Source organism: Panthera leo, chromosome C1, assembly GCF_018350215.1.
Source record: "Panthera leo isolate Ple1 chromosome C1, P.leo_Ple1_pat1.1, whole genome shotgun sequence".
In the NCBI taxonomy this organism is placed as follows: domain Eukaryota; kingdom Metazoa; phylum Chordata; class Mammalia; order Carnivora; family Felidae; genus Panthera; species Panthera leo.
The window spans coordinates 117,121,965-117,138,861 of NC_056686.1; the positions used below are offsets into that span (position 1 = coordinate 117,121,965).

The following is a 16,897-nucleotide window of genomic DNA, read 5'->3' on the forward strand; positions in this document are numbered from 1 at the left end:
CAGGGACGTCTGGGGAGACCACAGACCTCCATTTAGGAGAAGCAAACGGAGGAGGGTGAACAGCCCTTCCTGGAAGGAGGGGGCTGCTTGAACCCCATGCTCACCTCTGACACTCAGAAGGCCCGTGAGGCAACGGGAGCCACAGTGGCAATGCTCCAGGCAGGGTCTGGCCAGGGGAAGAGAGCACTGTCGTGAGGTGATAAGACCACAGGCCTAAGGACACTCTGACCGGATACAGTTCCGAGCCTGTCACTCACTCACTCACTCGCTCACCAGAAGCCCAACATCAGGCAAGTGACTCAGCATCCCAGCCTATGAAGTGGCACCCATGGGGCCTCCCCACCCCCAACCCTGCCCTGCCTGGGTCTCCTGGATGGAGAGGTCCCGGGTGAGCAGGAACTGGGGCTGTCCCCGATGCTGCCACCACCGTTAGGTCCTGTCCACCTTCAGGGCTCCCTCTCCCAGACTCTCCCGCCATTGGCCTGCCCCAGGAGGAGACTCGTCCTCCGTGCTGTCCAGATGCCAGCCTGCAGGGGACGGGGCCACAGCATAGAATCATCTAATTATTCTCCTAAAGTACAGGAAGAGCTGAAAGAAGGCCGGGTGGAAAAGGGCCCAGGGCACTGGCCTGATGGAGCAGGCATCTACCAACCACAAAACTGCCTCTGGGAGGAACCCAGGTGCCACCTGGACCTCGGTGGGTCTCTTGAGGGCACCTGCGGACCAGACATGTGTCCAGTCTCCCACTCCCGACCAGGCACCAGCTCTCAAGTGACCCTGAGCCTAATATTCGCCAGCAGGAGGGAAACCGGAGGCCAGAATGTTCTCACCTACTATTCCAGGATCCGGAGCCAGTCCCTGGAGACCCCGAGGGAGAGGGGTTACCAGGACGGAGCTCAGCCTCTCTTCTGAGGCTTCCCAGGACTGAGTGAGGGCTAGCTCACGGGGCTGTCCCTTCTAGGTCCCCAGCAGAGCTGTGTATGAGGTCTGTGGCCCTGGGCAAGTGACTTGCTTTCTCTGAGGCTCATCTCACCATATAGATGGGCATTGGAGGGAATGGGCCTTTTGCTTGAGGAGACCCAGGCCTTCCATCCACCCTTCTCTGCTTCTTAACTCCTAGAAACAAGGTCAAGACCAGCCCCCAATGACCAGGGTTTTCGGGAATCCTGATATTTTGGCGGGGACTCAGACGCAGGTGCCAAAGAAGGAGTTTCTAGCTGGGCCCAGAGATACATTGCAAACACCATTCATTCCTCACTTTCCTTTTTCTCTTTTAAATGTTGCCCTAGGGATCTGTTTTTAATTGGATTCAACTGGATAAACGTGGTCCAAAGACTTTTCTGTGACGTGGATCCCCCTGGACCCTGCTCCCACATTGGTGCCTACCACGTTACGAGGCAGCTAATTCCATCGGCCGATATTTCTGACTTCTAGAAAGTGCTGCACCTAACCAGACATTTGCCCGTCTTCCTGTAGCTTCTACCTGTGAGCCATATTCTGGCCACCCAGCGCTGTGCGTCCCCTGTGCGTGTGGGAGGTGGGAGGGAAGGGTCCGGTCAGACCAACTGGGGTTTGCATGCCAGTATCTCCACTTACCAGCTGAGTGACCCTGCCCACGTGATTTAACCTTCCTGTGCCTCAGTTCCCTCATCTGTAAAGTGGGGTAGGAGTCACTGCAGAGGACTGTTATGGGACACGGCTGAGATGACAGCAGGAAAGCTTTTAGCTCAGGGCCCAGCACCACAGTAATTATTTGCCATTATGACTGTTATTTCTTCATTCGTATCTGCAGTGCCTTGAAAATAACTGAGGGCTCCCCTCATAACACCCTCACCTCGCTACCGACTCGTCTTCCTCAGACCGAACATACACAGCCCTTCCACACGGTTGTCACCCCGTGGCTGGGTCTTAGACTCCGACACCCAGGCCAGCTTCACCCAAATCCCCAAATGGGAAAACTTGGAGAAGGAGCAGGCCTCTTCTGATTTTTAAAGACTAACCAGTAGAAATGGGAGAAGCTTGAGCACAGCAAAGGGTAAAACCAGAACCAGTAATTACGCATCCCAGGGAGGCCGAGCTCAGCACAGAATAATGAACTGTTGTCCTTGCTGAGACTAGAGCTGTCCAAAGGTGGGAAGAGCTGTCTCTGGGCCATTCTGGGGAGCCACTCTGGGGAGTGGGCTCCCCATCCCTGGGGGTATTCAAGGTGGATGACCATCTATCAGAGATGCTGTAGAAGAGATTCCCACGCTGGGTGGGAAATTGAAGTAAATGACATCAAATATAAGTTCATCACGATGAAGAAACAAGAAATGCCTCCTTTATTCGTTTAGCCAGTGTGGACTGCTGAGCACCTAGCTATGACTACCTCTGTGCTGGCTACTCTCCTGGGTGCACAGTTCACACTAAAAGAAGGACCTTAAATCGGGAAGTACTTCATGAAAACGGGGTTACTTTGAAGGTGCTCCTCGCCTCCACTTTCGCATCTGTAAAATGGGTGGGGCTGTAACAGCGCTTACCTCCCAGGCCCAGCCTCCAGACACCCTAGTGGCCTGGAACGGTCCTCGTTGTTAGTATCGTCAGGATGCTGACTGCTCCCCAAATCCAGGGAATGTTTTCTTTTTTTTCACAGAAGACTCAAACCGTTCGGTATGTGTTAAATCAGGTCCCAAAAATCCGGCCCAGCCAAGAGCCTCACCCAGGGCAGCCGGGACTGGCTGGGACTGGAACTGGAGAACGACATCACACCAGTTCTTGGACCACATCCAAAGCCAGCCGCGCGGCAGAGACATGAGGTTTGCTGAACGTACGTTATTTGCTACCATCATTTCTCAGGAATGGTATCCAAGGGCCAAACAAAGCCATTTTTCTCTGAAGCGGCTTAATTGCTTTGTAGGGGAAAGGGTGGTTCTAACTCTGAATCCAACTGGGCACTTCAAACTCATAAGCCCCTCAGAAAATCTGATGTCAGCTGATTGCTTGCTCCTTCTTCCTCGTATTGCAGGTCACGTGGTCCTCACCTGCTGCCTGAACTGGGCCCAATAGGGGTCACAGCCAAGAGGACTTAGATCAGATCTGGCTCTGCGTGTGGTCCTTGGGGTCAGATAATGGGCCGGCACTCGGACTTCTGGTGAGGTTTTGGGTCCTTCTAAGACAAGGCCAGAAGAGCTTGGGTTCCAAAGTCAGGCCACTGGGCTCCTGGTCCTGGCCCTGCCACTCACCACCTGCGTGACCGTATGCAGATTACTTAACTTCCCCAAGCCTCTGTTTCCTCGTCTGTGAATTGGCACCAATAAGTCCTACCTTTGAAGAACTGGGAAGACTCAGTGAGACCACCCCGAAGGCCCGGAGCACAGAAGACCCACAGAACTGCCACTCCCCTTCCCAGAGCTTCATAAAGCAGTGCTGTGCTTTCCACCTGCTGGAAGCTGTTATGTGTGTGTCGGGAAATGCGGGAGCTTGAACACACCCCAAGAGGACCCAGAAGAAAGGAGCAGGACCGAACTGAAGGCTAGAGCCTGGGGAAGCCGGTTTTGGGGGAAGGAGGAAGAAGGAGCTTCGCTGCTGTGCACTTGACCTTTCAAGAGTTTTTAAGAACCTTCCAGAGACTGCAGGGGGAGAATCTGAACTCTTGCCTGAGGAGAAGGCTCAGAATGAGTGGCCAAAAGAGTGGGCAAGTGAATCACCGAAGATGTATGCCACCGAGGATGGGCAGAGACGGCCTGGGAGACCCAGCAAGGTTTGGGGCCCTACATGAGGACTGATCAGGACCAACTGTGATCAGCTCAGAGGTTCACTGTAAACAAGGGAACCCCAGTCCATGCCCCTGGGAGCTTGGGACCCCGAGGCGAATTCCGTAGTCCGTCCTTGGTGAGTACCAGCATTACCTGGAGAACCAGTACAAATACAGCAGACCAAGCCTCCTGCTTCTGGAAAGATGGGAGTAGATGCACTTTCCCCTGTTTCACCTTCTAAGTACAACTAAAAACCTTGAACATCACGTATAAAACAAACAGAAGAGGACTCTGAAAAGTGGAGAGAAGGCCCACTGGCTAGGGGATTGGGACCGGAAGAGCCACACAGTGGTGAATTGGCTGCGTTTTATTTTTTTTAATTTTTCTTTTGCTTCATATACACCAGATTTGGACCAAAAGAGTGAACAACCCAGAAACACCAACAGACACGAACAAACAAAAAATTGTCCCCACAAAAGCCTGCTCTCTGTAACCACAAGACCAAGAAAGGGGCAGTCTGTCAAGACAAAACCTTTTTTTTTTTTTTTAAACTGCGGTAAAATCTACATAACCAAAAATTTACCGCCTTAACCATTTTTTTACAGTTTGATGGCATGAAGCGTGTTCTCACTGCTGGGCAAACCCTACTGCCATCTTTCCCCAGAGCTCTTTTCATCTTGCAAAACCGGAACGCTGTCCCCACTAAACCGCTCCTCATTCCTGCCGCCCTCAGCCCTGACCACTATCATCCCATGTTCTGTCTCTCTGAATTTGACAGCTGTAGGGATCTCGCATAAATGGAATCATACGGTATTTGTCTTTTTGTGACCAGTTTATTTCACGTGGCATAACATCCTCAGGTTTCACCCGTGTGGTCGCAGGTGTCAAAACTGCCTTGCTTTTTAAGGCTGAATACTATCCCGTTGTGTGTGTGTGTGTGTGTGTGTGTGTGTGTGTGTGTGTATACACCACATTTTATCTATGCATCTATCAGTGGACACGCGGGGTGCACCCACATTTTGGCTATTGTAAAGAATGCTGCTATGAATATAGGTGTACAAAGATCTCTTCAAGACCCTGCTTTCAGTTCTATACGTATATGCCCAGAAGTGACATTGCTGGATTGTATGATAATTCCACTTTTAATTTTTTGAGAAGATACTCTGCAGCATTTTACATGCCCACCGGCAAAGCACAAGGTTCCAGTTTCTCTACACCCTCGCCAATGCTTATTTTCTGTTTCTGTTCTGGTTTTTTGTGTTGTTTTGTTTTGTTTTTTGTCTCTTTTAAATAGCTGTTGTCCCGGGGAGCCGGGGTGGTTCCGTCAGTTAAGCGTCCGACTTCAGCTCAAGTCACGTTGTCGCGGTTTATGAGTTCGAGCCCCGCGTCAGGCTCTGTGCTGACAGCTCAGAGCCTGGAGCCTGCTTCAGTTTCTCTCTCTGCCCCTCCCCTGCTCACACTCTGGTCTCTCTCTCAAAAATAAATAAACATTAAAAAAAAAAAAGTAAGTAAATAGCAGTTGTCCTAATAGGTGTGAGATGGTATCTCATTGTGGTTTTGATTTACATTTCCCTACTGATTAGTGATGTTGAGCTTATCTCTATTGGCCACTTGTATATCTTCTTTGGAAATATGCCTGTTCAAATCCCTTTCCCATTTTTAAATCAGGTTGTTTGTTGTTGTTGCTGTTGTTGTTGAGTTGCAGGAATTTTTTATGTATTCTGGATGTTAACCCCTTATCACATACATGACTTGTAACTATCTTGTCCCATCCTGTGGGGGTGCCTCTGTGGCTCTGTTGATTGTGCCCTTTGATGCACAGTGTTTCATTTCAGTGAATTCTAGTTTTATCTATTTTCTCTTTTGTTGCCTGTGCTTCTGGTGTCCTATCTGAGAAACCATTGATAAATCCAATGTCATGAAGATTCCCCACTGTTTTCCTCTAAGAGTTTTATAGTTTCAGTTCTTGTATTTAGGTCTTTGATATCCATTTTGATTTAATTTCTACACACGATGTAAGATTCCAACTTTGCTCATATATAGATATAGATATATAGATATAGATTAGATATAGATATAGATAGATATCCAGTTTTCCCAACACCACTTGTTGAAAACCATTTATTCTCCATTGAATGGCACCCCTGCTGAAAATCATATGACCATGTATTTGAGGATGCCTTAAGACAGAAAACTTTTAGTCAGGAACCACCCAGTCAAATGCTACAGGGAGGAAAAAAATGGCCTCGCTCCACCCCTGCCACCAAAAGCCACTTGGAAGCCTAGATTCCCACTCAGGCTGTGGTGTGAAACCGCATTACCTTGCTGGGTGATGCCAGAGGGAAGCCAGGACTTTTATTCCCCCCTTGACATATCCTCCTCTTTTTTAAAAAAAGATTTTCTTAAGTAATCTCTACACCCAACATGGGACTCAAACTCACAACCTGGAGATCAACAGTTAATGTTCTATCCACTGAGCCAGCCAAGCAGCCCCCTCCCCCACCGCCAACACTTTTCAAGATTTTTTTTTAAACACTTCCCCCTTTGGCTCATAGATTACTTTTTTTAATTTCTAGTTTGATTCCACTGGGGTCAGAGAAAACACTCTGTAGGATTTGAATTCTTTTACATTTGTTGAGGGTTTTTTTTTATGGTCCACGATATGATCTATATTGATATATGTTCTGTGGGCACTGGAGTGTTATTCTGTTGTCGCTGGGTGGAGTATTTGGTCAATTGGATCCTGGTGTCTGATGTTATTCTGATCCTGGTGTTGAGTTACTCTGTATCCTTGCTGATTTGCTGTCTCGTGGTCAACTGAGAAGTGTGTTGAACTCTCCAGCTACATTTGTAGATTTATCTACTTCCCCTTCAGCCCTGCCATTTTTCACTTCACATATTTTGCAGTGCTGTTGTTTGCTGCATCCACATTTGGGTTTGCTAGGTCTTCTTAATGGATTGACCTTTTTATCATTACATAGTTGTCCCTTCTTGTCTCCAATCACTTTCTTTGCTCTGAAGTCTACTTTGATATTAATATAGCCACTTCCATTTTCCTTTGATTAATGATTTCATGATTCATCCTTTTATTTTCAACTTACCTATATCACTATATTCAGAGGGGATTTCTTACAGACAACTCATAGTCGGGTTCTGTTTTACTGTCAACTCTGCCCATCTCTGTCAGTTAATTGGTGTATTTAGATCTTTTATGCTTAATGTAGTTGTTGATACTTAGAGTATAAGTCTGCCATTTTGTTTTTTGTTTTCTGTTTGTACTCTGTTGCTGTTGTTTTTTTTTTTTCTGTTATCTTTTTCCTTCCTTCCTTCCTGTGGGTTACTTGAACATTTTTAAAATTCCATTTGACTTATCTGTAGTGATTTTGAGTATATCTTTTTGTATAGCATTTTTCATGGTTGCTCTGAAGAGATGGGGTCCATAGAGGCAGTTATGGGAGCTTCCCTAAGGAGGTGTCATGTCAACAGAGACCTGAAGGATGAACAGGAGTTAGCTGGATAATGTTGGGAGAGCACAAAAAGTTCACTCCAGGGAAAGGGAACAGCATGTGCAAATGCCTGGAGACAAGATTGCTCCCTCTGGGGAAAGCCAGCCACCGTGTTGTAAGGTCACTCAAGCAGCCCTATGAGAGGCCCATGTGATGAGAATGGAAACTTCCTGCCCTGTCTCTCTCCTCCCTTCATGACAGAGTAGCTACACCCCAGCTATCCACTTCCTCACCTTTCACTCGCTTCTCAAACCACTTGGCTTGGTTTCTTCCTATTCCCACACCCAATCCACCAAAATGGCTCTGGCCAAGGCCCCCTGTGCCCCTCTGGCCAAGGCCCCCTGTGACCCTCTGGTTTCTAGTCCTGTTAGACACTTCGTAATCTTCATTTACTTGCCCCTTCAGTGGCCTCCAACATGGCACTCCCACCTCTACTCACTGGAGACCCCTCCCCTTATTCCATGAGGCCTCCAGTGCTCAGGCTTTCCCCAGGCCCATCAGGACCCAGCCCTTCAGCCACCCTTCCTTCTCTGGTCTGTGCCTGTTCTGGGGCAACTTTGATGCTCAACACCTCAAGGCCATACGCCGGCTCTGTCCTCACTCCTCAGCTCCAGACCTGCGCACCACCTGACCCCTGGATGGCCCTCAATGGTCCTCCTTCAGACTCCTGAACTTGTTGTCATCCCCAGAGATCTGCCTCACTTCTTGGCTCCCAGGCTTGCTCAGTGGTGTCCCCTGGTTAGTCTGCTGCCCCAAGCAGGAGTAGAGGCATCAGCACTGACCCCCTCTTCCTCTTTACTCCCCAAGTCCAAATCACCAAGCCCTGTCACCTTCCTTTACCCCTCGATTTCTCTTGGCTCCTCTTTTCTCTACCTGCACGTACCCTTGCCCCTGGATCAGGCCTGTAGGTCTCCCACCTGGATCCTCTTAATTGCTGTCTCTGCCTGCCTCCTTGTACTTATCCAGATCCCAGTTCATCCCACACATCCCAGAGTGCCCTTTGTGAAGCTGCACTGTGCCCCACCTCTGCTTGACAATGCCCCCCCCCCCCCACTCAGAGCTCCCCAGGGCTTTAGTTTTGAGCTCATTCTCCTCACCTGGCCCACAAGGACCTGCCTGACCAAGGCCTGCCTCGTCTCCACCTCACCTGGACCACACCCCCTCCCTCAGCCATTGTGCTCTTCTAACATTGTCTCTGTTATTGCATAACAAATTCCCACCAAACTTGGTAGCTAAAACAACAATAAACATTTATGACCTCACATGGTTTCTGAGGGACAGGAATTCAGGAGTGGCTAGGCTAGGCTGCTCTGGCTCAGGTCCTTTCATTAGCTCCAGTCCAGATGTCAGCAGGACTGCAGTCAGCTGAGGGTGTGAGTGGGACTGGAGGTTCCACATCCAATATGGCTCCCTCACGGGGAAGGCAGGGAAGGAGACGGTGGCGGCTTAGCCCTGGGCACAGGTCCCGGGGGGCTGGCTTCCCAGTGACAGGCTGGATTCAGCACCCTGACGACATCCTCTGTTTTGGGGAGGACCTAGAAGCTACTTGGGAAGTAAGAGTCAGGGGAAGGGGGCTCCCCCTCTTCTTGGTGGGGGGGGTGCTTCCAGGCTGCTCTCCACCCAGAGTCTCACCTTTGACCACACAGACATCTCCACAGCTTTTTAGTGCCACCATTAGGAAGCCACCAGGGCACAGAGGATCATTTCCAGCCCAATTCCAGCCACCATACCCTAGACCCCATTCTCCCTATCTTCCCCTGTGGCCTTAAGCCAGTCCCCTGCCCTCTGTGGATTCCTGGAAGGGTTGGACCAATGATCCAAACTTTTCCATTGGTTCTAAAATGTAACTGTAGAAGGGGACCTTTCCTTCCTTACCCTTCAGCCAGCCAGGGCCAGGCCCATCTGAGCTCTGCCGAGCAGCCCTGTTTTCCCCTGAAACACCAAGTCTCCCCACATCTCATTCTTCACCTCCTTATCCCCCAGAGGCCAGGAACATGCCATTCAGATCCCTGCTGCCAATGCAGTCAGGTGGGCCACTCCCCTGATGGCCGCAGGTTGGGCCCAGCACAGTCCCAAGACCCTCTGGTGAAGCCTGGAGTCATTTCCCTGCTGGCCCCAGAGACGTCACACATTCCAGAACAAGGAAGATTCTAAGAAATAGGAGCTATTGTTTGCCGGTGCATCATCTCATAGCTTCCCATCCAGTCTCCTTGGTGACACCATGTTGGCAGGAATGGCAAAGGCGGGGTGGGTCCGAGCACCCTCTACATGCCTGCAGGGCCTCCGCCTGCCTCCCACCACCTCGCTTGCTCAGAGCATGCCCCCTCCGTTCCTCCGCTTGGACCCTCATCGAAGTTCCTTGTCCCATCTCTGCGGGTTTGCCAGGATCTATGCTGGGTTTAGATATGTCCCTTGTGCTCCCCAGGCAGCCCAGCATCTTCCCCAAGAACCCCCAACCTCTGGCTCTGCCTCTCTCTCCACCTAGCCCCAAATCCAGCCCCTGGACCGTCTGTTGGGCTCACGTCTTCTGCACCTTTCCTTGGATGCCAGATACTGGGCTCCCCTTCCAGCCTCTAATCAGCGTCCGCCCCACATCCACACAGGCACAAAGTATCCCCAGAGCACCCACGGGACAGAAAACTGCTGCAAACCCATGTTCAGACCCCTAGAACCGAAATAAGCATTACTATCCTTATTTTACAGAGGAGGAAACTCAGTACTTTATAGGCTGGAAATTAAAAAACCAAGATACCAGCTGGAATATACTCACGCAAGGGGAACCGTGAGAGAAGAGATCATCCTGGCCCATTTGGTGGGCTGAATGGAGTGACCTGTGCTAGGAACCCCCTCGGCACCTCGGGGGTCTCTTCAGACTGAGAGCGGCGTCCTGACAGGACAGTGAGTGGCAGAGGGACTGGGGGCTCCACACTTGTTCCCTCTAAACCTGGAGGGGTGAGGACGGAGGGGGGGGCATGGCCAGTGTGCATGGACGTGTCTGAATGAGGGCATCAAGGGTGTGAGGAAGCCCTGCTGTCTCCCTCCCAGAACCCACACCTGGGAGGTGAAACACTGATCTCAGGTCGCACCGACTCACACGGCAACACTCATTCATCACCCTGCGAGCTGATTTCAGGGCACCACTTACGGATCTCAGAGTCCAGTTCCAGACCCTTCAACCCAACGTTCCCATGGGGGAGGGCTCTGCTAGGAGCCACGCCTGTCCCGGTTGCCAGACGCATTTGGCAGGTGAGTGAACTGTAGCTCAGAGATGCTGGGAAACTTGCCCAGGGCCACAGAGCTGTTAATGGGCAGAGCTGCCCGACCCCAAAGCCCTCGCCCTTCCCAGAGCACCCGTGGCCTTGGTGGGGCCTGCTCTCGCCTGCCGCCATCAGGCTCCTGGGCTCACATACAGCGTCCACCACCCTGCCTGCCTTGCCAAGCCTCCCCCTGCGTTTCCCAGTCATCCCAGCTTTCAAGGCCACCTCCTCCAGGAAGCTCTCCCTGCCATGCATAACACATATCAGATACTGACCCCCCCACACACACATAATCCATCCCTAGAGCACACACAGTCTTACACTATCTGCCAAGGGTTCCTCTGATTGAAGTATTCCCCTGAACTCTACTTACTGCCTGCACCAACAATGGGCATATAGCAGATGTTCGACGAATATTCTTTTAACTTGAATTAAATGTAGCCCCTTTCTTCTGCTATCTTCCTGCACCAGGGACTTCAGACTGAAGCCAGGGCAGATGTGGGGACAAGGAGTCAGTTTGGGGCTGCTGTCCCTTCCCTGGTAGACACACATGAGCAGGCAGCCAGGGCCGTCTTGTCCAGGAGGCCCAGGGAGCTAGGGATGGGACCCAGGGAGGCTGAGGCCAGGGGAGGGGCGTCACATCCAAGGAGCAGGGCAGGAAGTCCCATCCACAGGTAGTGTTCTGGAAAGTCTACCCTAGCTGGTCCCACTACCTCCCAAACCTTACCTTTATCCTTTAGACAGAGTACCTACAATTCCACTGTTGTTACCGAGGCGAATAAGAATTTATTGATCCTGGCAGCTTTGACAGTCTCAAGAGTCTGGCAAGCTCTGAATGTCACCTCTTCCGGGAAGCAGACCCTAATTCCCAAGGCGCTGGCCTCCCCCTCCCCCACAGCCTCCTGTAAGTGCCTTCTTTCACATACTGGTCTGCGATGTGTCTCACTCCCCACTCGGGGCCCTCAGGATGGCATCTGGGCCTCAGTAAACACTAAATATTGTGGCATCAACATCACCACTCCAGGACACTAGGAGGCTTCAGGGAAGATGGGGTTGGGGGCCAGTGGAGGATGGGCGGCCAGTGCTCTCAGCAATCCTCACCCTGCCTTGAGGCCCTGGGCAGGCCACTTGCTCACAAGGGACTCCGTGTCCTCCAGACCTCAGCCTGGGCACGGGGCTGTGCTCATCAGGGTCGCACGTGGGTGGACCCGGGCTGTGGGAGGGCCCAGCACGGCGCCCAGAGCACCTGCCCTGGGTGCGTACACAAGCAGGAGTTGAAACCTGCCAGCTGGGTCTTCACGACCAACCCCGGGGAGTTTCTGTGCTGGGCACTTCGTAGCTTGGGATTCCAGCCTGTCGATGGCTCAAAGGCAGAGTTCTGGGTGGTTCTGTTTCCAGGCCAGGAGCCACTCCACCCCGCCCCCCGCCCCCAGCATCCAGCTGGGAGTTCCTAGACATCAGCGCCCTACCTGGGCCACTGCACCTGCTCCCAGCGTAGCCCTGGAGAGCTCGGCAAAGGCTGGGCCAATGCTTTCCACGAACCACGAAAGTTTGTAGCTGATGACCAGAGTGATTTGTATCCATTATGGGAACATTGGGAAACACATAACAGCAAAAAATAAAATAATTTAAAATAAACGTCACCTGTAATCCCAATTCCACCAGCTACGGATGTACATTTCTTCCATTCTGGAATACTTCCTTCCAGGCTTTTCTATGCCTTTATGCTTACAAAAAAAAAAAAAAAAAAAAAAAAGTGGATTCTGTTGAGCCCTGTTTCATACCTGCTGAGCTGGCATGGCTTTACAGGCTATTATGTCTCCAAACCATTAAAACTCCTCACGTTTGCTAACAACACCCCGGGCACAGCCATGCCACATCCCCTGATTTAGGGAACCCCTATTGTTGGGCACGGGGGTTGTTTCTAATTTTTCCTTATTTTACCCAATCCTCCACGACGACCCTTGTGGCCATATTTTCATGACCTTCCTCAGAGCAGATTAAGACTTTAGAGGCCCCTGAGCCCTGGCAACATTTGGTGCACTCCGCCCGCCCCTCCCCCCACCCCACAAGATGCAATATTAAATACAAGCAATAAAATAAGGATGAGGACATCTGGCAAAGTTCTGGTGTTGCCCTGATGCATTATGCCTCGTTTGAAGTGTTGAATTCATTTTTAAATTTATTTTTTGCTCATTTGGAAGGGGATACACCTACTTTGCTGGCACCCCCCAGCACAGATTGGGGGTTCCCGACGGCACTTACGACTCTTACCTTACAGTAATTTTTAGGGAGAGAAATATCAGGGTTAAGGGTTCTCCGTATGTGAGGCTTTTCGGTCCATGTGTCTGTCCTTGCCCACCATAGAATCCATGACCTGTCACACACCTGCACTTAGCTCTCTGGTGAATGACTGATGATTGCCAAATGCCCCCAACCCCCTCACCCCCCTCATAAGCTGTACTGTTGGAGCTGGTATGTGATTAAATGGATACACGACACGTAGGACCATCTTGGAAGCAGACATCTTGGGCCCTCAGGTGGGTCTGAGCCCAGAAGGTTTGGGGAAAGGGCAGAATGTCCCTGTCCCTGTGACTGGAGGGCAATCCTCAGAGAGCCCCAGGCTATGGGGCTCAGAGGCTAGGGAGTGGAGCCTCCACACCTCAAGGCAAAACTGGCTTGGCTGCTAACTGAAGCTTCCCTCTGGACTTCACTTCCCTCACTTAGAAAATGGGTGTGACAAAATATTTGACACCTCCATTGTGGCTCCTTATTGACCCTGGGTATGACCCCACCTGTTCCTGTGACACTTAGAGCGCTCCAATAACTGGGGCACCTTCACAAGGCGGTCAGCCCTGTGCCCCGCCCCCCCAAGAGCCCACATCCAGGCTCCCGCCCAAAAATGCTCTCCCTTCCTTGTCTGGGCCTAGCAGGTCTTTCCCAGTCTGCCCGTTGGAATCCCACCCATGCTTGCACATCATTCCCTGCAGCCTGGAGACTTCCTGAAGGTCCTCCCTCCCAGGAGCCGGCCACGGCTCCCATGACGGCACCCCTGGGAAGTATGCAGGGGTGTCCCTCACTAGCCTGTGACTTCTTTGGGAGCATGGCCACGGCCTCGACCCCAGGCCGGCCCAGCACAGCGCTCGGAGGAAGACTCTGACTGAATGACAGGAACGATGGAAGGGGATGGGTGTAGACGCTGGTTTTCCTGTGTTCTTTCCCCAGACCATCACAGGGACACAAAACTGGAAGCACAGAGATGCGCTCAGAACTGGAGACTCAAGGACAGAGGGCTCCTGGGCATGAAGCATGGCGGAGCTCCCCGAGTGGGCAAAGCCATCACCAGGCCCTGCCCGGCATTACGCCTGCAGCGCCCTGCTTGGGCCCAGCCCTCCCTGCCCCCTGAGCACTGGACCTGTGTCCCTCTCGGAACAGCCCCTTCCTTCAGGTGAACACTTCCCCACAGCAGTCTCTGCCCGTGTGGTCACCCTGCTGGCCACGCCACCCCCCCCCCCCCCCCGCCACTGCAAGCCACCACCCCCCTCCCCCTGCAGCCCCTGGCTCTGCACCTACACCCTGCAGCATTCAGCAGGTTTCTCATGAAGGGATCCTTTAAAGGCAGTCCCGTTTTCTCTTCTTCGGGGAAGCCAGGCTTGACTGCTTCAGCCTGCAGAGACGTCTTCCTCCTCCAGGCCCTCTGAGCACCTATTCCTTGTGCCACTCTCGTATGACATGACAAGTTTGGGGTGTCTTTAACAAATCTTTTCTCCCAGGAATGCCTGTATGATTCGAACAATAGGACTGGACAGAAGTGGACTTTGAACTGTGATGCGGGTCCCTCACAGCCTTGGGCCAGGAAGTGGGGGGCTCTGGGCCACAATGACCAAGCCTCCGTCCCCAAGCAAGCGCCCTGTTGCTCGGCTCCTCCCTGACCTCAGACGAGGTGGCTCTGTGCAGCTGAGGCTGCCCCCGAGGAAGCCAACACTGGAGCTGTCTGCTGGCCAGGCTCCCTGCATCTGGACAGCAAGTCCTTCTTTATAGGGGAGCAGGGAGCCGGGTGGGAGTGGGGGCGGGGGGCAGGGATGTTAGCTTCACCACCACGACAAACAGGAAATGAAAATTTAAAAACAAACATGGGACAATTCAGGGATTGCTAAACTAGGGCCCACAGGCCAAATCTGGCCCTCTGCCTGTGTTGGAAATGAAGTTTTACTGGGACATAGTCTCCCTCACTCTTTTCAGTCTCCGTCTGCTGCCTATGGCTGCTCTGGGATTACAACAGCAGAGCTGGGCCGTCACAACAGAGATGCACGGACCACAAAGACTAAGATATTCACAAGCCGCCCCTCTGCGGACACAGGGTGCTACCCCCGCTCTAGGTGACACTTTGGGGGAATGGAAGCCTAGCTCATGGTGACTTCTTTGGGAAGTCACACATCCCAGGACACACATTCACACCCGCGTGCACACGTGCACACGAACACACACACCTGCACCCCAGAGCTGCACGAAGTGTTCTTCCAACCGTAGCTGATCGGGTCTCGGAGAACGCACCTGACCCACGCCGGACCCGTCAAATTCTTTCTCATAGGAATTTGAAAGCGAGCGTCAGGTGCATTTATGGCCTTGCCAGAAGAGGAGGACTCCTCCCGCCGGCGTCTCCCCAGCAGCCCTGATTCCGAGCCTTTCCTGACACTGCCCAGCCCTGCACTTTCCTACTAAAGCTGGCCGGGGTCTTCCTGGCACTGACTTCTCCTCAAGATCCTGGGAGGCTGGTATCAGCCTTGATGACTTTATTATTTGTTTAGATTTTTTTTTTTAAACATTTGTTTATTTTGGGGGGGGGGACAAAAAGAGAGGAAGACGCAGAATCCGAAGCAGGCTCCGGGCTCCGAGCTGTTAGCACAGAACCCGACGTGGGGCTCGAACTCGCGTGCTGTGATACCATATGGGACACTTAAGCGACTGAGCCACCCAGGTGCCCCAGCCCGGATGTGTTTAAATGAGCTCACGGCCAGACTGAGATACGAACTGCATAGGTTCCTCCCGGCTGCACCTAGGTTCCCCCCGCTACCCCCCGTCAGCTGACTGACTGCTTGGGGGAGACAGAGATGGAGGCCGGTTGCCCGGGTGGGAATGGACACTTCAGGCAGCAGATTGGGGAGCAGAGGACCCCGCGGGGGTGTGCAGAGAGACAACCCCGCCCCCTCCCCAATTCTTCAGCTTTGGATAAAGCTCTCGGGACCCTCTAGGAGGCCTGGCACCATCCCAAGACCCCTGGGAATGGTCCCGAAGCAGAATTAACAGGCCAGCTTTTGAGGTCTGTAGGCCCCACTCGGAGCCCTCGTCGGGGAGCTCGGGCCCAGCGGCTCTAACCTCTCTCGGCGTACCTGCCTCTGAGAAGGGAATGCCGACGGGGGCGCCCCCGACCCCCAGAGGCTGCGTCCAAGCTGCGGAAGAGGCTGGGCAAGCCAGAGGGCTGCCCTCTGTCGGACGCTTTGTCTGGCCTGGACCGAAGAGACTCGAAGGTGGCAAAGAAAGAAGGGAGCCGGATGTCCTGCTCACAGCTCTGCCCTTCTCACTGTGCGAGCCTGAGCCAGAAGGGCAGAGCTGAGCCTCAGTTTCCTCATTTAGCAAACGGGACACTAACGTCGCCTCATGAGGTGCTCTGAGGATGAAATGAGAAGGTGCGTGCCAAGTGCTCACCGTGACCCCCGGCACGTCACGGGGGCTAAAAAGGAGAGGTGGTTTTAGAGGAAGTCCCGAAACAGCAGCAACAGGCATAATGATATTATCGTTTTCAGGCATTGCTAATGGCCCACTGATCTTCCCTGGCTGGGTCCCCCACCAGTACCTCAAAGGCTGTGTCAAAAACCGACCCCGTTAAATCACCGTCTGTGGTGGGCAGCCTCCAAGATGGCCTCCAAGGCGCTAGCCTCCTGGATTCCTGCTCTGTGTGGTCTCCTCTCACGTTGCAGCCAAGTTGGCCTACAACACCAACAGAGAATGGGGGAGGACTCCTAGATCTGCTTCTGAGGGAAACCGGCCTCCACGTTGTGGGGACTCTCAAGCAGCGTGAGTGGAGAGGTCCACGTGGGAGGAACGTAGGCCTCTTGCCAATAGCCAGCAATGCCCCGTCAGCTGTGTGAATGAGCCGCCTTGGAGCCAACCTTCCAGCCTCTCCAGCTTTCGGGTGACCATAACCCCAGCCGCCATCTTGATATAGCCTCCTGAGAGACCTCAAACTAAGATACTCCCAAATCTCCAACCCACAGAAACTGTGAGCAATATTAAATATTGATTGTTGCTTTATGCCATGATGTTTGTCACAACAAGCTAACATACTGTGCACACCTGTCTGTCCTCGAGTGTCCTTGTTTCAGAGAATACCACTCCCCGC

General features: G+C 52.4%; 1 long non-coding RNA gene across 1 annotated transcript; it reads right to left on the reverse strand.

Annotated features, from left to right (window-relative positions):
* Nucleotides 1-6,283: 6,283 nt before the first annotated feature.
* LOC122228821 lies at nt 6,284-8,277 on the reverse strand. The gene is made up of 2 exons (XR_006206764.1): nt 8,124-8,277; nt 6,284-7,224 (listed from the first exon to the last, which is right to left on the reverse strand). It is a non-coding gene; the product is annotated as an uncharacterized LOC122228821 (long non-coding RNA).
* Nucleotides 8,278-16,897: the final 8,620 nt, after the last annotated feature.